The 26,655-nt window shown below is 44.8% G+C and overlaps 1 protein-coding gene and 1 pseudogene across 1 annotated transcript in view; both read left to right on the top strand.

Annotated features, from left to right (window-relative positions):
* Positions 1 to 26,655, top strand: part of LOC126252011 (peroxidase-like) — a 184,593-nt gene that overhangs the window by 82,864 nt on the left and 75,074 nt on the right. The gene's annotated exons all lie outside the window — the stretch shown is intronic.
* On the top strand, positions 25,330 to 25,447 carry LOC126206109 (5S ribosomal RNA; annotated as a pseudogene).

The following is a 26,655-nucleotide window of genomic DNA, read 5'->3' as shown; positions in this document are numbered from 1 at the left end:
GAGAACGCTACCGCACGACCACGAGCTGCGGACGAAAAAAAAAAAATGTCAGCGAGGCACTGTAAGGGTAGTTACTCACTAATGTAAGTTTTCAGGCGACGCGACGTGGTATTGATTGCTATATGAACTGCTGGGCCATTGTTCCAGTAGAATAAATGCTGATTTGCCGCACGTATAACGAAAGTGTTGACCTTATTATTTTCGTCACAATAATTGAAATGTATATACATGTAGTTTTTAGAGTTTACGAAGACAGGGAATGGAACAAAGATATTGATTCTGTAGTTTGAAATACACTACTGGAAATTGAAATAAGAACACCGTGAATTCATTGTCCCAGGAAGGGGAAACTTTATTGACACATTCCTGGGGTCAGATACATCACATGATCACACTGACAGAACCACAGGCACATAGACACAGGCAACAGAGCATGCACAATGTCGGCACTAGTACAGTGTATATCCACCTTTCGCAGCAATGCAGGCTGCTATTCTCCCATGGAGACGATCGTAGAGATGCTGGATGTAGTCCTGTGGAACGGCTTGCCATGCCATTTCCACCTGGCGCCTCAGTTGGACCAGCGTTCGTGCTGGACGTGCAGACCGCGTGAGACGACGCTTCATCCAGTCCCAAACATGCTCAATGGGGGACAGATCCGGAGATCTTGCTGGCCAGGGTAGTTGACTTACACCTTCTAGAGCACGTTGGGTGGCACGGGATACATGCGGACGTGCATTGTCCTGTTGGAACAGCAAGTTCCCTTGCCGGTCTAGGTATGGTAGAACGATGGATTCGATGACGGTTTGGATGTACCGTGCACTATTCAGTGTTCCCTCGACGATCACCAATGGTGTACGGCCAGTGTAGGAGATCGCTCCCCACACCATGATGCCGGGTGTTGGCCCTGTGTGCCTCGGTCGTATGCAGTCCTGATTGTGGCGCTCACCTGCACGGCGCCAAACACGCATACGACCATCATTGGCACCAAGGCAGAATCGACTCTCATCGCTGAAGACGACACGTCTCCATTCGTCCCTCCATTCACGCCTGTCGCGACACCACTGGAGGCGGGCTGCACGATGTTGGGGCGTGAGCGGAAGACGGCCTAACGGTGTGCGGGACCGTAGCCCAGCTTCATGGAGACGGTTGCGAATGGTCCTCGCCGATACCCCAGGAGCAACAGTGTCCCTAATTTGCTGGGAAGTGGCGGTTCGGTCCCCTACGGCACTGCGTAGGATCCTACGGTCTTGGCGTGCATCCGTGCGTCGCTGCGGTCCGGTCCCAGGTCGACGGGCACGTGCACCTTCCGCCGACCACTGGCGACAACATCGATGTACTGTGGAGACCTCACGCCCCACGTGTTGAGCAATTCGGCGGTACGTCCACCCGGCCTCCCGCATGCCCACTATACGCCCTCGCTCAAAGTCCGTCAACTGCACATACGGTTCACGTCCACGCTGTCGCGGCATGCTACCAGTGTTAAAGACTGCGATGGAGCTCCGTATGCCACGGCAAACTGGCTGACACTGACGGCGGCGGTGCACAAATGCTGCGCAGCTAGCGCCATTCGACGGCCAACACCGCGGTTCCTGGTGTGTCCGCTGTGCCGTGCGTGTGATCATTGCTTGTACAGCCCTCTCGCAGTGTCCGGAGCAAGTATGGTGGGTCTGACACACCGGTGTCAATGTGTTCTTTTTTCCATTTCCAGGAGTGTATATTGCAGCAGAATGAAAGAGAATAATAGTAGGTGGCATAATATAGAAATCACGTTTCATTTATTGTAAGCAGAGAAGTAGTGGCTTATTGCCGTAGTATGTAGGGCCTTGTTGACTGTCAATGCTTGAGATAAAAGAAGGAAGGCAAGATGACAATGTAGTTTCCGTACAGAAACGTCGAGTTACTGGCATATCCTTGATCTCTCCGGTTTGTGTTTCCAAGTCCATTACAATGTTGCAAATTTGTTTTTTGGCTTTGATTTAAATTTTTCGTCTGTTGCTGCCATGGATTTGAAGAACATACCAGTTTCGTCCTCAGTTTCAGGCTCCACTAGCTTGTCGACAAATTTCGAAAAGGTCTGTCGGTTCGCACGTCTTTCTTTAATGAGTTACTGTAGTAAACTGTTCAGTTTTTGAGTGTGCGTGTGTGTGTGTCTGTGTATCTGTGTATCTGTGCGAGTCCATGGATAGGCGGACGAGAGCTCTCAGGTTCTCCTCCAATTAAGCAAATCGCTGCGACGTGTGGGAAAGACTCCTCCAGAAGCAGCAAGAGTTTCCGCAAGTAGAGACGGCAGCAACACTATGTTGTTCACGCCCTAGGAAAACGGTCTGGTATGTTCGCATTGTTGCCAGTGGGGAGCGTAGTCTCGCATGTGTCTGACGCAGCACGTTGAGGGAAATTCCCGCTGCTAGGAAAATTTAGCTTTAGACAGCTGTCTGACGACTTCACGAAGTGACCGATGTGTGTATAAATACAAACAGGGAGGCTTGCTGAACTAGTATGAAACTGTAACTGTTTTCTGAGTCGTCATAGCTTCTGAAGACGTCTTCAGCAATGGAAGACGAAACATTAGGCACAGACCTGATTCGATGAAACAAAAATCACAAAAACATATACGTACTCGACCTGGGCGTGGAACATAGGAAAGTGAAAGAGATGGAAAACAGTTTTCTTTAACCTGACAGGGAAAGATTAACTAGTCTGCAATGCCAAACCAGAACATTTTGTGGTTCCCGTTGTAAGATGACGTCGATCAGTGGAGGATTCGTTCTTCTCTCTGCCCATCAGATGCATCGAGTAGAAAGAGGGTTGGGGGAGGGACGGGGGACCTACTGAGAACCGGGAAGACGCGTCTGGGGGCAGCGTTACGAGGCTGCTGGGCGTCGTCGCCAAGGCCGCGAGCCTCGCCTCGGCTGGCGCTCCATACGCCACACACTCACTCCGCTTTCCAGTCACACTCGCGTTACATCACTCCCTGCCTGGTCACCCCTACCAGGAACTGCCGTACGGTGCGATTGTGTCATCAGCAGATCCGCAAGGCTCACCTTACAATGTGGGACATGAAGTCGCCGTTGCAGTGGGAAATCCAGCTCCATGAAGCGTGAGCCACATCTAGTGTTGCCAGACGTCCTGATTTTTAGAGGCCTCATGACTTCTACCTTGTAAGCTCTACGTGAGACACCAAATTTCCCGAATTTTCCTCACTGCTGACAGTTCGAAATACCAATGCGTATTCACTCCAAGAATGCTCGAGTACGTTAAAGTTCTGAAACGAGTTTCAGAACGAGGCGATAGTGGTAATCAAAAGCGTTAGAATACGGTGCACCATGAGGTACAGATCACCCAGTACACTTAAGGGACGCCTCAGCGAATGCCGGAACTGCACGTTTCGAAAGCACTCAACCACTTGGTTGTGGGAGGAGACCAGACAGCGAGGTCATCGGTCTCAAGGGTTAGGGAAGGACGGGGAAGGAAGTCGGCCGTGCCCTTTCAAAGGAACCATCCCGGCATTTGCCTGGAGCGATTTTAGGGAAATCACGGAAAACCTAAATGAAGATGGTCGGACTCGGGATTGAACCGTCGTCCTCCTGAATGCGAATCCAGTGTGCTAACCACTGCGCCACCTCGCAGGGTCTCGACCACTTGGGTTCCATTGTTGGCTTATTACCAACAAACCTCTGTTTTCTTATCGCTGACTGCCCCTTGCACCCGCCCACATGTTCCTTTCGTACTTTAGTTTGTGTTGAGAAACAAAACACGCAGGAAGATAACTCGTACTTGTGTGCACAACTCCCGTCGACGTTCTCAGTTCATTCAATCAGTGGAAATACAACTGGTTAGTAATTTACAGAATATAAATCAAAACAATATGAATGAACCTACATACTAGTTACGTATATTAAGTAAAAGTACTAACAAACCTATACAACGTCCGGTCTTACATTTTAAAGTTTCATTCGTTTTCTTAAGAAACACAAATCGTGCAATTCTTTATTATGCGTGTGTGTCTCCATATTTAACCCTTTAATCTGCCGATCTTTTTATTAAGAAGTTTTTCTAAGCGAGCATATGAGTCATAGATGACAGGAAGACTAACTGAAAATCCAATTTCTTTACAAAATATTTATTACCAACCCATTCCAAAACATCCCAAAGGTGTTCTATAGGATTCAGGTCAGGACTCTGTGCAACGAACAGGTGCTCGATCGTGATGAAAGATGCAGTCGCCATCCCCGAATTGCTCTTCGACAGTGGGAAGCAAGAAGGTGCTTAAAACATCAATGTAGGTCTAGTGCCACGCAAAACTACAAGGGGTGCAAGCATCCTCCATGAAAAATACGACCACATCATAACACCACCGCCCCCGAATTTTACCGGGCATTCGCCATACCCACATCCCGCCATCGCATCGCCACATTATGTACCGTGATTCGTCACTCCACAGAACGTTTTTCTACTATTCAATCGTCCAATGTTTACTCTCCTTACACCAAGCGAGGCGTCTTTTGACATTTATCGGCGTGATGTGTGCCTTATGAGCAGCTGCTCGACCATGAAATCCAAGTTTTCTCATCTCCTGCCAAACTCCCATAGTACTTGCAGTGGATTCTGATGCAGTTTGGAATTCCTCTGTATTGTGTTGACAGAAGTCTGCCTATTACACGTTACGACCCTCCTCAACTGTCGGCGGTCTCTGTGAGTCAACAACGAGGTCGGCCTGTACGCTTTTGTACTGTACGTGTCCCTTCACGTTTCCACATCACTATCACATCGGAAACAGTAGACCTAGGGACGTTTAGGGGTGTGGAAAACTTGCGTACAGATGTATGACACCCAGTCAACAGACCAGGATTTAAGTCTGTGAGTTCCGCGGAGCTCCCCATTCTGCTCTCTCACGATGTCTAATGACTACTGAGGTCGCTGATATGGAGTACATGGCAGTAGGTGGCAGCGCAATGCACCTAAAATGAAAAACGTATGTTTTTGGGGGTAAAATTTTGGAAATTTGTGGTAAGGTCCTATGGGACCAAACTACTGAGGTCATCGGTCCCTAAGCTTACACACTACGTAATCTAACTTAAACTAACTTACGCTTACGACGACACACACACCCATGCCCGAGGGAGGACTCGAACCTCCGAGGGGAGGCCGCGCGAACCGTGAAAAGACGCCTCATACCGGGCGGCTACCCTGCGCAACTGTTTTTGTGTGTGTGTGTGGGGGGGGGGGGGGGAGGGCTGTCCGGATACCTCTGATCACATAGTGTAGCATTAGGCTTAGCCAGTGATGCCGTCAGTAAAGGTGTATGACGCACAGCATCGTTCGCAGCAGGTTATACCACAATGCAGACCAGTGCTACAATACTGATTTTAAGAGTATCACATATACTTCCAGTATTGTCCGCAACTGAAAAGAATGCATATTTTCACGAATGTGATTACATCAACATTCTAACTGCGACTGACTTGATGAGTTTCGAGCGCCATAAATATATTAAATCGTCGCAGCTCCCCCGTGTACTGGTACTTCCGAAATAAAATGGGTCAAATTCTATAATTGTGTGTATTTGGCATCAGCAGCTGCTGTATTAATATTTCATTAACACTGGTACAGTGTTTGCAACTACTGAAATGTGTTTTTCCCTCACGATACACAATCCTTTTATTCAGTTAAAATATCACGAATGTGAGGGTTTTCTCACCCGCCTCTTGCTTACAATTTCCGTGTGACGTGTGTTTGCACATTACTCTACAGCTTCCCTCTTTTCGCTGTTGCTGTACAAAAAAAATTATAGGAACTGTGAAGTCATAAATAGCGAACAATGAAACAACAACGCTGACAACGAATTCTACTTATAAGGCAATGTTTTTCTAACTCCCGAGGACGTGGGCCATAAGCATCCGCGGAGCGGAAGAGCACGAGAGGTAGAACTGTTTCGCTGGTCCCCGCTGCACCCTTCGCAGACATGCTTCTCAGATTCATACTAGTTTATCCATATTCTACATCTTCATCTACATCTACATGGATACTCTGCAAATCACATATAAGGGCCTGGCAGAGGGTTCATCGAACCTCCTCCACAATTCTCTATTATTCCAATCTCTTATAGCGCACGGAAAGAATGAACACCTATATCTTCCCGTACGAGCTCTTATTTCCCTTATTTTATCGTGGTGATGGTTCCTCCCTATGTAGGACGGTGTCAACAAAATATTTTGACATTCGGAGGAGAAAGTTGGTGATTGGAATTTCGTGAGAAGATTCCTTCGGAACAAGAGCGCCTTTCTTTTAATGATTTCCAGCCCAATTCCAGTAGCATTTCTGTGACCCTCTCTCCCATATTTCGCGATAATACAAAACGTGCTGCCTTACTTTGAACTTTTTCGATGTACTCCGTCAGTCCTATCTGGTAAGGATCCCACACCGTGCAGCAGTATTCTAAAAGAGGACGGACAAGCGCAGTGTAGGCAGTCTCCTTAGTAGGTCTATTACATTTTCTAAGTGTCCTGCCAATAAAACTCAGTCTTTGGTTAGCCTTCCCCACAACATTTTCTATGTGTTCTTTCCAATTTGAGTTGTTCGTAATTGCTATACCTAGGTATTTAGTTGAATTTACGGCTTTTAGATTAGATTGATTTATTGTGTAACCGAAGTTTAACGAGTTCCTTTTAGCGCTCATGTGGATGACCTCACACTTTTCGTTATTTAGGGTCAACTGCCACTTTTCGCACCATTCAGATATTTTTTCTAAATCATCTTGCAGTTTGTTTGATCTTCTGATGACTTTATTAGTCGATAAACGACAGCGTCATCTGCAAACAACCGAAGACGGCTGCTCAGATTGTTTCCCAAATCGTTTATATAGATAAGGAACAGCAAAGGGCCTATAACACTACCATGAGGAACGCCAGAAATCACTTCTGTTTTACTCGATGACTTTTCGTCAATGTTGAAAGAGGATTGAATTACTTGAAGGAACACAGCAACCATTCACACTTTACACATCTTTATTTAAGCCAAGTTTGCTGTAATTCTTATAATTACTGGTAACTCTTATCCAAAGTATTTCATTTATAGGCTTTTATTTCACTTCCTTACTCCTGGCGCAGAATCTGAAGTTACTTTCCACATGAACGGTCAGTTTATGAATTAATTCTGCATCTCTTTGTTAATAGTACAATACATTCACTTATCACCTGTGTAAAGCCTTGAAAAATTGCTTACTATTGTGAGCGTGTGGGTGCTATTCTGTCATTCTGCGCAACGGACTAATCTGAGATGTACCCTTTACCCTGTGTCTCCTGCAAGATGCAATTTCCACCCCCACACTACTACAGAAGTCAGACAGACGCTCCTAACGTTCTAAAGAGAAATGCCTGAAAAACTTTCAGCAATAAATATCTTCTGGAGTCGTCCGCTGTAAGGAAATGACACAAAAATTCATAAAATTTCTTACGTAACTAGTGGGAAACTTGGGTACTGAAGTAGTGCTAGTTAGTGTAAGAAAAACATGAAACTAACGAAAATTATTGTTTATTTTGCAAAAATTCTGAGAAATCACAATGGCACTTTTAGTTATGAACTGAACGAGTTATTTCCGGGTTCTTTTCGGAATGTGAAGTTACCTCTTAAGGATAGGATTCGCTAAAGAAATTTCTATACAAAGTTTAAGATTGATACTGACTTGGCTGAATGGCTGAGAGCCGCGCCTACTCAAGTTGAATAATTATCCATTAGAATGTTGCTAGGTATAGTCGAGGCTGTCGCGTGTGAAATGCCTTGAAGTGTACTGTTGTGGAGGAAATATGGGGCTCGCAAGAGCTGTAGCGCACAATACCATAAGCTGCGATGACTGCTGTCTGCGCTGCTCGCTGCTGACAAATAAGATAACTCTCGTTCGATCTGGATTGACCTTCGCCAATCAAACTCTCCCTACGCTTTGATGAAGTCAAGGACTCCTATTCGCCCCTAGTCGAACTACTGGCGTGGTACACCGGTCAGATAACAAGTCCACCGCGATGCCACTCAAAAATTCGCTCACAGGCGTTTAACTATAACTCTGTCCATTCACACCGCACAATAAGTGTGGCGGCCAACACAGTGAACAACGGTCAATCGCAAGGACTCAATACAAAGTCGCACTCCGATTCGCTCTCGACAGAGGTGCTCTCCCAGTGAAGCACTGAGAACTTGTTCCTAGCTCTTTGAGTACATGTACTAGCGCACACGCTCTCTTTACGTGTTCTCGCTCCAAGAGCGGCAACGGTACGGCCCCTCTCCACGCCAGAAGTGAACGGGTATATCTTTCGGTCTCTTCCATTACTCCTTCAGCTGAAGGCGTCAGGAATATCGTCTGCCAATCAGCATTGCTCTTCTAAAACGGGAGAATGATGTTTCGTTTAAGGCGACCAATCCGGAAATCTGTAGCATCGGCGTTTGGCGTGTGCTGTCTCCCTGTGAAAACCTCTGAATCTGTGTGCTATGTTTGTAAAGAATGCGTAGGCTGGGTGCTCCAACACGATGTAGTGGAATTTGCTTTTAAACCGAACACGGGGTTGTTCTTCCTTTCACTCGGGCAAACGCTGTCTGCTGTATGGGCAGTCACGGGCCGACGTAGATAGGTTGTCTCGTCCTCTGCAGGGACCAGCCTCCTGGCATGCAGTTGCCTCTCCCGAACTAAAAGCCCCTGCGACCGTCGTGTCTTGAATGTTTGTGTGTACGCCAGCCTCAAGTATTTCAATCTCTGTGCGCACTTGTGATTTACTAGTTATTTGCATATCGTTTGCATGAATTCATACAACACTGGCTTTATCTTATCGAGTTTGGGTTCGAATGAAGCTTCTTGATGTGCGGAATCTGATTGTGAGGGTGGAATATGTAAGCAATGAAGGTCAGGGCCCGCATCTCGTGGTCGTGCGGTAGCGTTCTCGCTTCCCACGCCCGGGTTCCCGGGTTCGATTCCCGGCGGGGCCAGGGATTTTCTCTGCCTCGTGATGGCTGGGTGTTGTGTGCTGTCCTTAGGTTAGTTAGGTTTAAGTAATTCTAAGTTCTAGGGGACTGATGACCATAGATGTTAAGTCCCATAGTGCTCAGAGCCATTTGAACCATTTTTGAAGGTCAGGAAACCACGATGTCTTACACTATTACGCTGACATTACAATGCACCTGACCCTAAGGAAAGCAGTTAGGCTCCGTAACTGGTTTATAATGGAGTAGCTGATACCAACAACGAATGAGGGACCTCCCAAGTAAGAGTGAAGTTGCCAGCAACCCAGAGGCTGTTTTGTACCTCACTTTGCTTCGTTAGTTATTGTTCTACTGAAGTTGCTTCGCTCGTGCATTTCTCCGAACTAGGCATCTGTCCATTCTGGCAGTTACAGGTGGGCCTACAGAAATCCGTCCCACACCGCCCCTGTTTTCATGTACACGGAGCATTGCCTGAGAAGCGAGTCAAAAAACCCAACAGCAAAAGCATTGGAACCAAGTGTGCATGAAACCAAGTTCTTTGAGTTAGTAGTCTGACACATAGCGAGCTACTATCAGAGCAAAACAGGATACATTACGAGCAGAGTCTCACTGGTCTAACACTACTGTAACACTTCCGTCATTTTCAATAAATCAGGTTATTAAATTAAATGATATAAAAGACTATTTATTTTAAAAAGATGCGCAACCCTCTTGTACCAATTAATTTTACGTCTAAATTATTCCTGTCGGTGCAGTACCTACACCTGTTCCCTTTCCAGAATGTGTAGCGCAACTACGGTGCTTAACTCTTGGTAAATTGACGTTTTAGATAGCATACAGGCTGCTGATAGAAATAACTTAGCAAAAAAGTTCTCTGTAAGAGTCTACATCAACACACTCTTTGAAGCCAACATGAGAACGATCTGCTCAAATAACTCTGAGCACTATGGGACTTAACATCTGAGGTCATCGGTCCCTTGACTTAGAATTACTTAAAGCTAACTAACCTAAGGACATCACACACATCCATGCCCGAGGCAGGATTCGAACCTGCGACCGTAGCAGCCGCGTGGTTCCGGACTGAAGCGCCTACAACCGCTCGACCATAGCCGCCGGCAGAAGGATCTGCCGAGCGTTTTGTGTCGAGGGCTGTTTCCCAGGTCGACATCATGTTTCTTCATGAGAATGGAGTATACACTGCACGAGTGTTCGTGGAAGATTAAAACAACTCACCCAGCCTCTCGTAGGTGTGTTCACAGCTGTGAAATAATTTAGAAAGAGCAGATTTCTGCTTTGGCAGGCACAGTGTGTTTGTATGGAGTGTGCTAAGACAGACTGTTATGACAAGTAGATATGTTCGATGGCTCATATACGATTGATCCATTGATGTACACTGTTTTTCTCCTTGATGATGATAGTAACAATCGAAACCGGCAGAGAATAAGTATAAAATTGTACAGCTGATGGCACAAATACGCTTTTTCCAAACAATTCAGTCAGCAGAGATTGAGACGCGGATCTTTGGTTTCCCTTTCAATGAATCATTTATGCGTGGATCCCGCTGTGGGTTTCGTTCTAGCGCTACCTATCTGTCACATTTCGAACTTCACAGACAGTCTTCAGTCAACTACATAAGACTACAAGACTACCATTGCTCAGAGAAGTGTATAGTGAGTTGTCATAGAGCAGTAAATTAAGATAGCAGACTGAACAAAAAAACAACACCTGGTTTTAGACTGTTTTAGGTAACCTGTTGTACGCCATATACGCCTTATCAGAAAGTGAAGGTACTGGACGGTGAGCTCATGGATAGTATCCAAGTAAAAAAAAGTATTTCAGCGATCCGGTCTAGAAAAGAGGGGGAAGCTGACAGGTCGCCGTGCCGTCTTCTGCCAAACAGCGTAATTTTTTCGTGGTATGAAATACCGTGGCTCAGATGACAGAGAGATCCGATTGGAGAAGAAAGCTCCGAATAAGAGCCTGAGCTCAGCTCCAGTAATTTGGGAGTTCCCACTCTGAGATCGATGACCGAGCCCTTCTTACGAAAGTATCTTGTCGCTGTTTCTTATCTGGAGAGAACAGGGAAGACGTCAGACAGGGTAGCAAGCGTTTGGTAGCAAGATAGTAAGTTAGTTGCATTGCAAACCTTTCCAAAATATCTCATCGAGCGATTATACAGAACGTCACATGTTGAATCGTGTGAAAGATGTGGACGTTATGCTGGGAGATGCCCTCGAAGCAAGCAAACTATGCGTCGCTGTTGTGTTTCGCCCTCTACGTTACTTCGTTCCATATTAATTTCTGACAACACATACACTTCGCAGATCCCAGTACCTTTATCAAAAAAAAAATGGTTCAAATGGCTCTGAGCACTATGGGACTCAACTGCTGAGGTCATTAGTCCCCTAGAATTTAGAACTACTTAAACCTAACTAACCTAAGGACATCACACACATCCACGCCCGAGGCAGGATTCGAACCTGCGACCGTAGCGGTCTTGCGGTTCCAGACTGCAGCGCCTTTAACCGCACGGCCACTTCGGCCGGCGTACTTTTATCCACAGAATATAGATATCTGACCATCAAACAAAAGTTCGAGACCGCAAATGCCAAAGCATGATGAGCACAGTTTAGGCTCTTATGTACGTATTTCCATACAAACCACCCTACATCGTAAAGTTAACTTTCATATTAATTGCGTACGAGCTGAACTCGTAATCATTTCGAGACACTAGAGGTTCTCTAATAAATCAAATAACATTTACGTTTTCTTTTCTAGCGTTATGCAAACGACTTGCAATTATTATAATACAATAATTTTTCGAGCGTTTTTTATGTATTGTGCAGGCTTTCCGATAACTGACAGTACGCTAGGGTCTTAACAAAACAGAACATACCGAAAAATCTTCCGATAACGAGAACGGAAGTGTTCCCGGTCGACTATGATTCACTATTGAATTCCCTGCTGCGACTGAACTGGGTTCTGACGTAACGAAGAGGTCGTGAAACAGCGCTTTTAGTAGTGGATTTACTTCAAGCGGGAAGCCAGACGCGGTTACAGGAAAACGGCTGTTGGACGGAGTCATACTACCGCGACGTCTGTAAATGGTGAGCCTTCTTGATTACCCGACCACCGGTACAGCTGACAGGTAATTTACGAGCCAGAAACTCGTTCCACAGCTCCCCATTACGTGGCATTACTTTGCGCTCTTTTTGTGTGACTCTCTGCTCACGGCATTTGATCCACCGCCTGGCATCTGACAGTAATTAGTCCTTTGCCGAAGGTGTAGGCGCTTCTGTGGGAAACAAAAACTTTTCTGAGCAACATCTCAGCAAGATTACTAGACCACTGCAAGTTATATGTTCCATTCAGGAACGTCGTAGGCTACACGTGAAGAAATGCCGCCAAAGGGCGCCACTCCAATTTGTTCATATTCATTTAATAGTAATATTCACTATCGATTGCGAATAGGGAATATTTTTGTTTTTTACAGTTCATAAATAACTATTTTCGACTAGGTGTCTTCATCAGACCTGTCAAAATGAAATGAATTTTACTGTTACAGTCTGAGGTAAAAAAAATGATACAATGGCTATAAGCACTATGGGACTTAAAATCTGAGGTCATCAGTCCCCGATACTTAGAACTTAAACCTAACTAACCTAAGGACATCATACACATCCATGCCCGAGGCAGGATTCGAACCTGTGATCGTAGCAGCAGCGCGGTTCCGGACTGAAGCGCCTGAGATAAAATATTGGTAAAACATACAAAAATGGCGTTGAATATCATAGCATCTCTGTGCCATCTATCTGATACACAGTATCTCATCTCACTTACATTATCCATCAGACAGATAGCGGATTACGGCCGAAACTACTCATTTGCGAAGTCTAAGAAACAAATACATTGTAGTAAAAATGGCGCCTTGTTTTTGTTCCGATACTCGACCTGAAGACTGGATTGACACAGCTCACCGCGGCAGTCTATCTTGTACCAGCCTCTTCATCTCTGCACAAGTATTGTGAGCTAGTTCTACTTGAAACTGCTTACCGCAATCGAACGTTGGTCTCCCTCTGCAATTTTTGCGCTACACACATTACTAAACTGCCGATTTCTTGCTGCCTCAGGATGTACCCTATCGACCGATACCTTCTTTTACTCAACTTGCACCACAAATTTCTGGTATCTTTATCTTTTATCCATTCAGTACATCTTCGTCATTTATTTGATCCACCCATTTAATCTTTAGCATTCTCCTATAACTGTGGATTTTGAACGTTTGTTTTCTTTTCTCGTTTGCACCGTTTATCGTCCACGTTCCACTACCGTACTAACTACACGCCAGAAAATTTTTTTTCAGCAAACACTTGCTAATACCGTTTGTATCGTATGTGGAAACATTTCTCTTTCCTAGCATTGCCAGTCTACATTTCAATCATCTCTACTTTGACCATTATCAGTTGTTTTGCTGCCCAAAGTAGAAAACATAAAATGGTTCAAATGTCTCTGAGCACTATGGGACTTAACTTCTAAGGTCATCAGTCCCCTAAAACTTAGAACTACTTGAACCTAACTAACCTAAGAACATCACACACATCCATGCCCGAGACAGGATTCGAACCTGTGACCATAGCAGTCGCGCGGTTCCAGACTGTAGGGCCTGGAACCGCTCGGCCACACCGGCCGGCTAGAAAACGTATCCTTTTAGAAACCACCATCTGTAAAGCCAATGCACGGGAACAAGGCTCATTATTCCGGCGTTTGCACTCGATTTAAGTCTGTCTCTCCTGCCTACGCAGAACTGTAGCCGCTATGCAGATATTATTATTATTATTATTCGTTACAGTCAACTTTGGACTACGCTAAGCATCAGTCATTTCTTGTGCTTTTTCTTGCGTTCTTCCCAGTACTTCTTCATTTTTTCTGAGTGGGCTTCTTTACGTTCTTGCGACCAGGTTGTTCCCGTCTTCTTTGATTGCGTTCGGTCTTTGAATCCCTGTATTTTGTTGATGGCATTCCTATATTCCATTCTGTTGTAAACTGTCTCTGGTATAATGTTCATTTCTGCAATGTCTTCTTTTACTTCTTTCAGCCAGTTAATTTGTGTCTTTCTGCTTTCCATGTATTCCAGGATTTTCTTTGCCGTTCTTTCTGGTGCCATTCTTTTGACATGCCCATAGAAACTCAGTCTTCTCTTTTTAAAGGATGTTGTCAGTTTTTCAATTTTCTCGTATAACTCTTTATTGGATCGCAATTTATAATCTTGTCCATCCTTTTTAGGTCCTAAGATCTTTCTCAGTATTTTTCTCTCTTTTATTTCCAATTTCTCCAACAGACGTTTTCTGTTCAGTGGGATGCATTCAATCGCATACAAACTTTCTGGTTTTATTACCGCATTGTAGTGCCTGAGCTTGGCATTGATGGAGATCGACTTTTTATTGTATACATTTCGGCATAGCTGGTACGCCGTTTCCATCTTTATTGCTCTTTCCTGTAGTGAAACATTTGGTAACCCTGTCGGTGTAATCCATTCCCCTAGATACTTAAATTTATGAACTCTCTTAATTATTCCATATTTAGTTTGCAATGTCTGTGTTGGGTCTGTTTTGTCCTGTATCATCAGTTCTGTCTTTTCATACGATATTTGTAGACCTGTCTTCTCAGCGATCTCATGCAGCATTTCTATCTGAATCTTTGCTGTTTCGATGTCATCTGCCAATATTGCCATGTCATCAGCAAATGCCAGACATTCAATTTTTGTTTTATGCTATGCAGATATATATATTGAACTATTCCGCATTTATTATAATATCTCGGATAGAAAATTATGAGCGACCCATTGCTATCTGTATTGGTCTTTCATGCTGTACATACAATGATGGGAACCCCAACACCAAGAAGGAGATGTGGGACATAAACAGAAATTTCTACCTCTGAAAGATGATGTCTGTTCAAATTTCTCGCCAGTCGCGTAAGAGTGGCGTTAGTAACGCCGCCGTGAGGATGCAAATTGGTTTTGATTTAAATAAGGGCTGTAACTGTCGTGAGAGTAAGTTACCTAAGAGATTGGAGGTAATGAGTTGACGTTCGTTAATAATTCCTTTAAGACGACGAAGAAGCTGTTATCAACAGTTCACTGAGTTTGAACGAGGTCAGGACGGCCGAAGTGGCCGTGCGGTTAAATGCGCTGCAGTCTGGAACCGCAAGACCGCTACGGTCGCAGGTTCGAATCCTGCCTCGGGCATGGATGTTTGTGATGTCCTTAGGTTAGTTAGGTTTAACTAGTTCTAAGTTCTAGGGGACTAATGACCTCAGCAGTTGAGTCCCATAGTGCTCAGAGCCATTTGAACCATTTTTTGAACGAGGTCATGTAGTGAGACTACGAGAAGCTGGATGTTCCTTCCGCGATACTGCAGGAAGACTTGGCAGAAATTTAGCCACTGAACGTAATTCCTGGCAGCGGTGCTCAAATGAGGGTACAGTCACAAGAAGCCCGGGCTCCGGATGGACACGGGGAACTACCGAGAGGGAAGATTGTCGTATTCGGCCTGTGGCTGAGGCACATCATACTGCGTGTGCAGCAGCATTTCGAGCAAGAGGGACTGTTACAAATTGGTTAGTTTAAGGACAGCTCCGAACCAAATGCCCTGTAGCGTGCATTCCACTGGTCCAAACGGCCGCAATTTTCGACTACAGTAGTGTCAAGCGAGAGCTCACTGGAAGGCAGAATGGAGGTCTGCTATGTTTTCTGATGAAAGCTGGTTCTGCCGCTGTGCCAGCGATGGCCGTGTGTTGTTTAGGAGGAGGTCAGGTGAGCGCCTGCAAGCAACCTGTGTGGACCTACACTTGGCGTTATGATCTGGGGTGCGATTTCGTATGAGAGCAGGAGCAATCTCGTAGTTATCCGGCGCACCCTGATTGCAAATTTCTTTGTCAGTCTGGTGATTCGACATGTTGGGCTGCCATTCGTGAACAGCATTCCAGGCGATGTCTTCCAACAGGATAAGGCCGCCCACATACCGCTGTTGTAACCCAACATGCTCTAAGGGGGCCTATTGGATCACCAGATCCATCTCCAGTCGAGCGCTTATGGGGCACCATCGAACGACAGCTCCAGCATTATCCAGAAACAGTATTAACCGTACCTGTTCTGATCGAACAAGTGCAACAGGAATGGAACTCCATCGCACAAACCGACATCCGGCATATCTATGACAGAATGTAAGCACATTTGCACGCTTGTGTTCAACATTTTGGCCGTTACACCGGTTATTATTGTACCAGTATTTCACATTTGCAATGGCTTATCTCGCGCTCACATTAATCTGCGATCTTGCAATGTTATTCACTGAAATATGTTACACAGACAGATGTATTCGCGGAATTTCATTACTCTACATTACAGGGCTATTACAAATGATTGAAGCGATTTCATAAATTCACTGTAGCTCCATTCATTGACATATGGTCACGACACAATACAGATACGTAGAAAAACTCATAAAGTTTTGTTCGGCTGAAGCCGCACTTCAGGTTTCTGCCGCCAGAGCGCTCGAGAGCGCAGTGAGACAAAATGGCGACAGGAGCCGAGAAAGCGAATGTCGTGCTTGAAATGCACTCACATCAGTCAGTCATAACAGTGCAACGACACTTCAGAACGAAGTTCAACAAAGATCCACCAACTGCTAACTCCATTCGGCGATGGTATGCGCAGTTTAAAGCTTCTGGATGCCTCTGTAAGGGGAAATCAACGGGTCGGCCTGCAGTGAGCGAAGAAACGGTTGAACGCGCGCGGGCAAGTTTCACGCGTAGCCCGCGGAAGTCGACGAATAAAGCAAGCAGGGAGCTAAACGTACCACAGCCGACGGTTTGTAAAATCTTACGTAAAAGGCTAAAGCAGAAGCCTTACCGTTTACAATTGCTACAAGCCCTGACACCCGATGACAAAGTCAAACGCTTTGAATTTTCGGCGCGGTTGCAACAGCTCATGGAAGAGGATGCGTTCAGTGCGAAACTTGTTTTCAGTGATGAAGCAACATTTTTTCTTAATGGTGAAGTGAACAGACACAATGTGCGAATCTGGGCGGTAGAGAATACTCACGTATTCGTGCAGCAAATTCGCAATTCACCAAAAGTTAACGTGTTTTGTACAATCTCACGGTTTAAAGTTTACGGCCCCTTTTTCATCTGCGAAAAAAACGTTACAGGACACGTGTATCTGGATATGCTGGAAAATTGGCTCATGCCACAACTGGAGACCGACAGCGCCGACTTCATCTTTCAACAGGATGGTGCTCCACCGCACTTCCATCATGATGTTCGGCATTTCTTAAACAGGAGATTGGATCGGTCGTGGTGGAGATCATGATCAGCAATTCATGTCATGGCCTCCACGCTCTCCCGACTTAACCCCATGCAATTTCTTTCTGTGGGGTTATGTGAAAGATTCAGTGTTTAAACCTCCTCTACCAAGAAACGTGCCAGAACTGCGAGCTCGCATCAACGATGCTTTCGAACTCGTTGATGGGGACATGCTGCACCGAGTGTGGGAGGAACTTGATTATCGGCTTGATGTCTGCCGAATCACTAAAGGGGCACATATCGAACATTTGTGAATGCCTAAAAAAACTTTTTGAGTTTTTGTATGTGTGTGCAAAGCATTGTAAAAATATCTCAAAGAATAAAGTTATTGTAGAGCTGTGAAATCGCTTCAATCATTTGTAATAATGATACACTGAGATAGGGAACCAATGGTCGGAAATCCATGTTTATTGTGTTGTGGACATATGCAGAGTACACTGCATAACAGCAACGTCGCTCATAGTAATTGCTGGAAATGACGAAAGCCAGTGTCATTGCTTGCATGACAACGGCGCATGAAGTTCTGCCGCACTCTCTCAAAGATGCATGTCTGCCAGCTCTCGTGATGAGTAACGTTCTGTCCTTTACTACGTGTCATGCACTGTACACAGCAGTAACACCACTTACCATGGACATCTCACAAGCTGTCTGATGTTGTGGACAACTGACACTGAGGATAGTGGTGTGCATGCGACACAGGTTACTGCGCCGTTGTGATGCACGCGCTTGCCACATGACGCACGTGCTATGAGCTAAGTTGTGTACAGTATGCCTGTTTGCTGGTCAGGGTTGTACGCTGTTTGTTAGCCGATGCCTGTTCAGTGTACAACAGACACTCGGGATCTTTTCAAGAGTACGATATAACTGCATACGTCGTTGCAATGCATGCAATGAGACTGGCGGTCTTTGCATTGAGCAAGCGCTGTGAGTTTCGTTGTTTTTTTGCGGTGTACGCTGTGTAAGTCCATAGGTCAACAAATATGCATTTCCGATCATTCCCCATCTCGGTAAAATCGGTTCAGGACGCACTATCACCTGTTTCAATTTGAACCAAAAGGTTTGCGACACTCTGCATGGATAGTCATTTTACCTTCGCTCAGTATGAGAAAGGAACGGGAAAGAAAATTGACAATATTGGTACTAGATACTCTCCATTGGCTTGGAGAGTATACATGTAGATGCAAAGTACATAATTAAGAGACACTAGAAAGAACAGGAGAGGCTAGCAGCTTAAGGATAACTGTTAGCAAAACAAAAGATAAGTTAATAGAGTATTCGCTAATGCATCCAGGAAAAGGTAACCTGGAAGTGGAAGCAACGATAAAGGGGGAAACCGTAGAAGTACACAATGGTTAGAGCATTAATAATAGCTACTGGTTCGCTCTACCAACAATACGGTTCGGTAGTTTTGGTACACTACACAAATGACGTAGTAAATGATAAGGTTGCCGGTAGAATTGGTAGGGAAAGAAACATAAATGAAATTGTTATAGAGAAAATGGGAGCCGATGACATCTTTTTGTTTTTTATTTGTTTGGTTGTTTGTATTGCACATCATTCGGACCGCACATCATTCAGTTTTAGTCCATTGTGTATTCCGTATCCTTACAGAATACAAATTGCATTTTATAAATAATAAAAATTACTGATTGCGTAACTTCTGTGCTTTTATGTAACCAATGCAATTACATTTCAGGCAAATGTTATTTACCTGCACAAACGTAAGAAAATGTATGTTATTATTATTGTTATTTTCTACTCAATAGAACTTCTTTCACTATGATTAAAGGCAAGAGTTTTCTGTTATTACTGATAAATGGGAAAGTCATTTAGGAATAACAAAAATATGTTTTATATAAAGTCGATGAAGTATTAAAGCGATGTTTGATGTATTTTTCTTTTGCGATTTTTTAATTTTACCCTTTAGTTGACGAAACTGCGTTTCCCACCGCTCCATGATAAATCTTTATTGTTTTCTTTATTTTTATTACATCATCCCTTTGTTTCACGTAACATATTAAGTTTTCGAATAAAACCTGAGGTACATATTGACAATTTCAGTTTTGCTATAAATACTCGTAATTTTTATTCTTCAGTAACAGAGAAGAGAATAACTATTTAGAACAACAATGTTCCATAGGTTACCTAGCCCTTTATATATCTTTAGTCAGTTTCTAGACGGCTCACCACTTCCGGTATTTAAGGGAACCTAGTAAGTCACTGATCGTATACGCAAATCGTTATGAGGTAACGTCTGACAGATGTGCAAGACAGGTAACGTACAGGAGACGCTGGTATGACGTTAATTGACCAAAGTTACTAAGCAAACTACCGTAGTCTGCGCTTACTTATGGTAGTCAATGATACCCTGCGGTAGTTTTACAACCCTAATTATAACTTATCGAAGAATCTGTAGCAACGAAAGGAGTAGGACGGTAGGACGCGTGAGAAAAAAATAAAGGAGTTGGAGGACTCCAGCAGCAGCTCGCATCACACAGCTGCACGTGGTGTGTGGGATGGGAACGTCGGCAGGGGCGGACGGGCGCCCGGTGCTGTGTCGTGTCGCAACGGCGGCCGCTGTGGTCGCCTCCGAGTCGCCCACCACACACCGCCCACGCTGCCCGTGACTCACCCGGTGGCGATGGCTCGCGTACCAAGGTACACTGCGAACGGTGCAAGGCGAGCGTGGGAACTGTGCTACGTGGGGCAACAATTACCTCTTTCAATTCGACACAGAAGGTTTGAAACATCGTTTATGCTTCTGTACCCGCTCTAATATCTCTTACGTTTTTCTCAGAATCCCTATTCGAGATATACGTAGGTGGTTACTATAGTGGTCTCACACTCTTCCAATAGTGGTTCCCTTAATTTATCCAACAGAGTTTCGGGAGACTACGTGCTCTTTCTTCCAAGTACCCTCTTTTAAGTTCCCCGAGCATTTCTGTTACACTCTTATGATTCTAGCAGCGAATTCTTTCGATGTCTGTTTGCATGCCTTGTTGGAAAGGACTCCAAACACTGGAACTACACTCTAGAATTCGTCACACTAGCGTCTAGCACGCGATTTCCTTAGTAGGTGAGCTGTACTTTCCCACAATCATTCCATCAAAGTCTTCCATTCGCCTTCCATAATACTTACTTTAAGTGACAGTTCCATTTCACACACCTGGTTAGCAACTCTAAACAATTATATGATGTTATGTGCTGAAGGTGTTCACCACTAGTATTATACTCAGAAAGTTTCTTGTCCTTTATCTTTATTATAGACATTATCTTGCAATCGCTTGCAGTTAACACTGTAGCAGTATTTAATCGGTTACACCGGCGCCTTGTATGTGGTTTCTTTCACAGATGCACGTTACTTTTCCACATCGTTCCGAAGAAATTTAAGCCTTCCAGACGCCTTTCCTAAAAATGGATTTGTATGATCGTCCAACTCGATGTCGGTTCTTACCCCCAATTATTTAATCGGTGTGACATGTTTCTGATGTTATACCTACATCTACATGATTATTATGCAATTTACAATTAAATGCCTGGCAGAGGTTTCTTGGAATCGCCTTTAAAAGCCACTTCTCTACCGTTTCACACTCTTTCCGTGTGAGCTCTGATTTCTCTTCTTTTATTGTGATGATCATTTCTCCATACGTAGGTGTCCACTAACAAAATATTTTCACACTCTGAGGAGAAAGTTGGTGATTGAAATTTCATGAGAGGGTCCTGCAGCAACGAAAGACGTGTTAGTTTTAGTGACTGCCACCCAAATTTGTGCATCATATCCGTTGCACGCTCTCCCTTATTTCATGATAATACAAAACGAGCTGCCGTTCTTTGAACTTCTTCGAGGTCCTCGGTCAATCCTTCCTGATGCGGTTCCCTCACCGCACAGCACTGCTCCAGAAGAGGGCGGACAAGAATAGCGTAAGCTGTCCGTTTAGTAGACCTCTTACATTTTGAAGTTCGCTGCCAGTAAATTGCAGTGTTTGGTTGCTTTCCCCACAACATTATTTATGTCATCGTTCCAGTTTAACTTACTCGTAATTGTAATCCGTAAGTACTGAATTTACAGCCTTTATATTTGCATGATTTATCGAGTAACAGAAGTATAGCGGACTCATTTTAGTACTCATTATTATTATTACTATGTAGTATTCTGCCTAGTGGCAAGTCTGTGTCTTCGTACGGAGAGTTTCTGATGTCAATGTTCCCTGTCTTCAGCTTCTTCCTTCAGTCTGCTGTATCTCTCTCCATCTTTCACGCCATCCAAAAGTTGAATTCTTCTTCTTCCTCGTCCTGCCGTTCCTTTAATTTTCCCTTCAATGACTTCGTGTATGTGCCCTCTGTGTCCAAGTATGTGTCCGATCTAGTAGGCCTTCCTCTGAAGAATAGTATTAAGAATGTCTCTCTTCTCTCCTACTCTTCTCAGTACATCGTTATTCGTCACCCGATCGGTCCACCTGATCTTCTCCATTCTCCTCCAGCATCACGTTTCAAACCTTTCATGGTATTTTTTTTCCTTTTTTCTCGTAGTCCACCTCTCTGCTTCGTACAGTGCAATGCTCCAGATGTAGCACTTCTCCAGCTTCTTCTTTAATTCCAAGCTTACTTTGTTGGTCAGCAGACTCCTCTTTTTATAGAATGCAGTTTTGGCCATAGCGATTTTTGCTCTAATTTCATTGGTGCATTGGGCATCCTTTGTCACCAAATTTCCCAATACTTGAACTGTTTCACAACCACCAATTCTCGATTGTCGATGGTTATCCTCAAATGTTTCTCCCTTTTTGATATCCGCATCACTTTTGACTTTTCGTTGCTGATTTTCATGTCGCATTTCCTTCCAGTTTCCACCAAATGATTCATTATGTGTTGCAGTTATCTTCGATTTTTAGCAAGCCCTACCAGGTCATCAGCATGCTTGATGGTACTGATGAGGCGTCCTCCTGTCCTGAAGTTTCCGCATCCTTTCAAAGCTTCTCTCGGGAGCCATTCCCCATACAGGTTGAAGAGACTCGGCGATAGACAGCATCATTGTCTAAAGCCTCTTCCTATTTCCACGCTGCTTGTTTCTCCATAGTTCAGCAGCACCTTTACTCTTTGTCCAAGGTACAAATGTGGATGACTTTACACTTTTCGTTATTTAGAGTCAGTACTCCATACAGATATCTCGTCTAAATCATTCTGCAAGCAGTTTTGATAGTCTGATGATTTTCGTAACGGTTGGTTCGTTACTTACCTTGGTGTTGGATACTATCGGTTTCTTACTCTTCGTTTACACACTATCAAGCATATATACTGAGGTGATAAAAGTCGTGGGATAGCGGCATACAGATGGCGGTAGTATCGCGTGAACAAAAAAGAGCAATGCATTTGCGCAGGTGTCATTTGTACTCATATCATTCATTTGAAAAGGTTTCCGACAAGATTACGGCCGCACGGAGGGAATCGACAGACTTTGAACGTGGAGTGGTAGTTGGAGCTAGACGCATAGGACATTCCATTTCGGAAATCGTCAGGGAATTCAGTACTCCGAGAACCACAATGTCAAGAGTGTGCTGAGAGCAGCACATTTCAGGCATTATCTTTCACTACGAACAATGCAGGGACCGACGGCCTTCACTTAAAGACCGAGAGCAATGGCGATTGCGAAGAGGTGTCATTGCTAACAGACAAGTAACACTGCGTGAAGTAACAGCAGAAATCAATGTGGGACGTATGATGAATGTCTCCGTTAGGACATTGCGGCGTAATTTGGCCTTAACGGGCCGTGACAGCAGGCGACCAACATGAGGACCTTCGCTGACAGCACATCGCATGCAGCGCCTCTCCTGGGCTCGTAGTTGGATCCTAGACGACAGGAAAACCGTGGCCTAGTCAGACGATTCCCGAACAGTGGTAAGAGTTCATGGTAGGGTTCGAGTGTCACGCAGACTCCATGAAGCCATATACCAAAGGTGTCAACAAGGCGCTTTGCAAGCTGGTGGTGGCTTCATAATAGTGTGGGCTGCGTTTACGTGGAATAGACTGGATCCTCTGGTCCAACTGAACTGATCACTGACTGGCAATGGTTACGTTCGACTACTTCGAGACCATTTGCAGCCCTTCATGGACTTCGTGTTCCCAAACAACAGCGGATTTTTTTATGCATGACAACGCGCCATGTCACCGGGCTGCAACTGGTCGCGATTGGTTTGAAGAATATTCCGGACAATTCGAGCGAATGATTTGACCACCCAGGCTGCCTGACATAAATACCATCCAAAGTTAGTTAGATGTCCCTACAAGCTTCCTTAGGGATCACTCGATATTACTTTCATTTCTGTAGAGCATTCGCCTTCCAGTACGATGAACTGGTTTCTATTAGTCAAATACTAGTCGAGCCAGTCACACATCTTGCTCAGTAGTCGACAACATGTTACAGTGTCCAGCGCCTTTCTGAAATCTGGGCGATCGGAATCTACCAGTTAATCTCGGTAAATTGTTTGCAAGATGTTGTGTACGATTAAAGGAAACTGTTTCCCACACGAATGGAGCAAACTGTGGTTCACACAAGACGCTTTTCTTCAATCTCTACAGATATTTGCACAAAATCTTCTTTTTCTCCAGTGTATCCTTTTTAACGTCTTTCTCTAGTGTCACCTTTCGAATACTTTCAGTTATACCACAGTCCATGTTTCACTTCCATACAATGCTGTGACCAAGACGTACAGTTTCACTTATTCCTTCATCAGTGTTCTGTTGTCCGCCTACTTTGATGAGTGGTCAGCGCTTATTATAGCTGTGCAGTGGGCCCGGGTTCCATTCCCCACTGGGTAGGATATTCTCTCCGCTCGGGGTCTGGGTGTTGAGTTGTCCTCATTACTATCTCATCATCATCCACACGCAAGTCGCCCAGTGTGGCGTCACCTTAAAAAGACTTGCAGCTGATAGCCGAACTTTCCCAGATGGAGATTTTAGGGCATCAATGCCAGTACATTTCATTTCAGTGTTCTATCAATCTTTGATACTTAAGGAACTTTTTCCCGACGAACGCTCCCATCGCCTAAACCAGACCCCAGTTGATATGTTCCTAGGGTCCTCCATTTCGTTTACTTTCTAGATATACTTCAATAACCCAGATCATCCATTGTTTCAAGAGGGGTTTTTCCAACGACACAATTCGAGTCTGAACTGGTCTGAAACGCGTCCATTGGATTCGTGCATGCAAACACTACATGCCATACCATTCGATTAATTCTAGCCTAGCTGAAGAAAATGTCCGCGACATGGACGCCGTGTGGTCGAGGACTGTCGTCTTGGAAAACGAACCCAAAATGTTGCTTACAGCGGCTGGACAATAGATTGTAGGATTCTGTTCGGTTATCGTTCGGCGATCAAATTACCCTTGATAGAGATGAGACGCGAAAGAAAGCCGTACATGACAACGGTCCAAAACGAGACTGACTTACTTCCTTGCTCAATCCATGGAGCTGCATGTCTGAGACATGGACTGGTACCTGCGTGCGTTCGTACAATTCATCACAAGGCCTGAGACAAGTTCTGCACTCGTCGGTGAAGAAGACCTGACACCTTTGGTTCAGGTTCCATTCCTGCTGTTATTATGACGAGGAGCGTTTTTTGTCTCGTGATATCAGTGGAACGTTAACACGAAGTCGCTACGTTGTACGTGAAATCAGGAGGCAAGTCTCAGTGCTGACAATGCTTCTTGACTTTAAGTGACTGTGTTCGCGTAGTGATCTTTCGAGGTATATTGACATACAGGCGCTGGATTGTCCTGCTCATGATTGGAGACAAAGAACTGATCTGAAACGCTGGTTCACTTTGATCTCCTTTACATTGGTGGCAGTATGTAGCAATTTCCTATGGTCTAAAGAATGTGCGAAGTGATGACGATGGTGCATATTAAAAATTTATGGAGCAGTCTATGTAAGTTAACGACACGAGATTTTTGTAAACCAGAGAAAATAGCACACTGGTTCCTTTGGAGCGCTGTAGATGGTGCAGAACGGCCTTGCCGCAGTGGTAACACCGGTTCCGGCCAGATCACCGAAGTTAAGCACTGTCGGGCTGGGCTAGCACTTGGATGGGTGACCATCCGGGCTGCCGAGTGCTGTTGGCAAGCGGGATGCACTCAGCCCTTGTGAGGCAAACTGAGGAGCTACTTGATAGAGAAATAGCGGCTCCGGTCTCGGAAACTGACATACGGCCGGGAGAACGGTGTGCTGACCACATGTCCCTCCATATCCTCATCCAGTGACGCCTGTGGGCTGAGGATGACACGGCGGCCAGTGGGTACCTTTGGGCCTTCATGGCCTGTGCGGGAGGAGTTTAGTTTAGTTTTAGTTTTTAGATAGTGCAGAACTGGTACCAGATGATGATGAGACCCTCCACCACAGACATCAGTCGTGGAAGTGAAGTAATATTATCCAGATGCCTGTCGGTTATATGGAACCAGTTTAGTAAGATGGGGCGACATGAACGCGAGACAATATGATAGAAAGAGGCTATCGTGGTTAGAGGTGCCTATGACCACATCATAAATGAAGTTGCCTGATTTCATATTATAACAACACGCACTGTCTAACATTATTCAACTACTTCTCATAGATGCTTACGACAGTAGCTCGCAACAAGCTGACCAGCATCGCCGTTTCCGAGATGCCCGTTCCTAGGCGTCGGCACATAGCAGTTTCTCCCATTTGCGGCCCGTATCGTCGCTAGAATGACCAGCTTTAACTTTTGCACCTCTTATACACTTTTCTTAGCGTGTCACATGCCCGAGACGCCACCAGGCGGCATTCACTGTCGCGGTTTTTCAGTGAAATTTATTTCAGAGAGGGTCCAGTTTTCAAGAAAACACATTTTTTAATAAGTTGATAGTAGGCATAACACGTTTAACTACTAATAAGGTTCAGTTTAAGAGGAACATGAAGAATTTATTGGCCATGAAGCTAACTCCTCTTACTTCATTAACGAATTTCTTAGTGGCACCAAGTGAGGTATAAAACTGGTGTCCAAAACTTAAGAACGAAAGTAACTTTCTCATGATATGTAACTGCCATGTAACATAGCTCGATGACGCTTGGAACATACATAGAAAGAACTGCTGCAGTATAGAACAGAAGGTAAGTGAAAGACGTACGCAATGAAACAAACAGAAATGGCGCTTTCATTCAAACACAATAACTACACTGCTCATGACGACTTGTGATGGTCCCTGATCATTAGCCGGCCGCGGTGGTCTAGCGGTTCTGGCGCTGCAGTCCGGAACCGCGGGACTGCTACGGTCGCAGGTTCGAATCCTGCCTCGGGCATGGGTGTGTGTGA

Source organism: Schistocerca nitens, chromosome 1, assembly GCF_023898315.1.
Source record: "Schistocerca nitens isolate TAMUIC-IGC-003100 chromosome 1, iqSchNite1.1, whole genome shotgun sequence".
Classification (NCBI taxonomy): domain Eukaryota; kingdom Metazoa; phylum Arthropoda; class Insecta; order Orthoptera; family Acrididae; genus Schistocerca; species Schistocerca nitens.
Note: the sequence above shows the minus strand (reverse complement) of the source record. Positions and strands in the feature narration are given on the sequence as shown.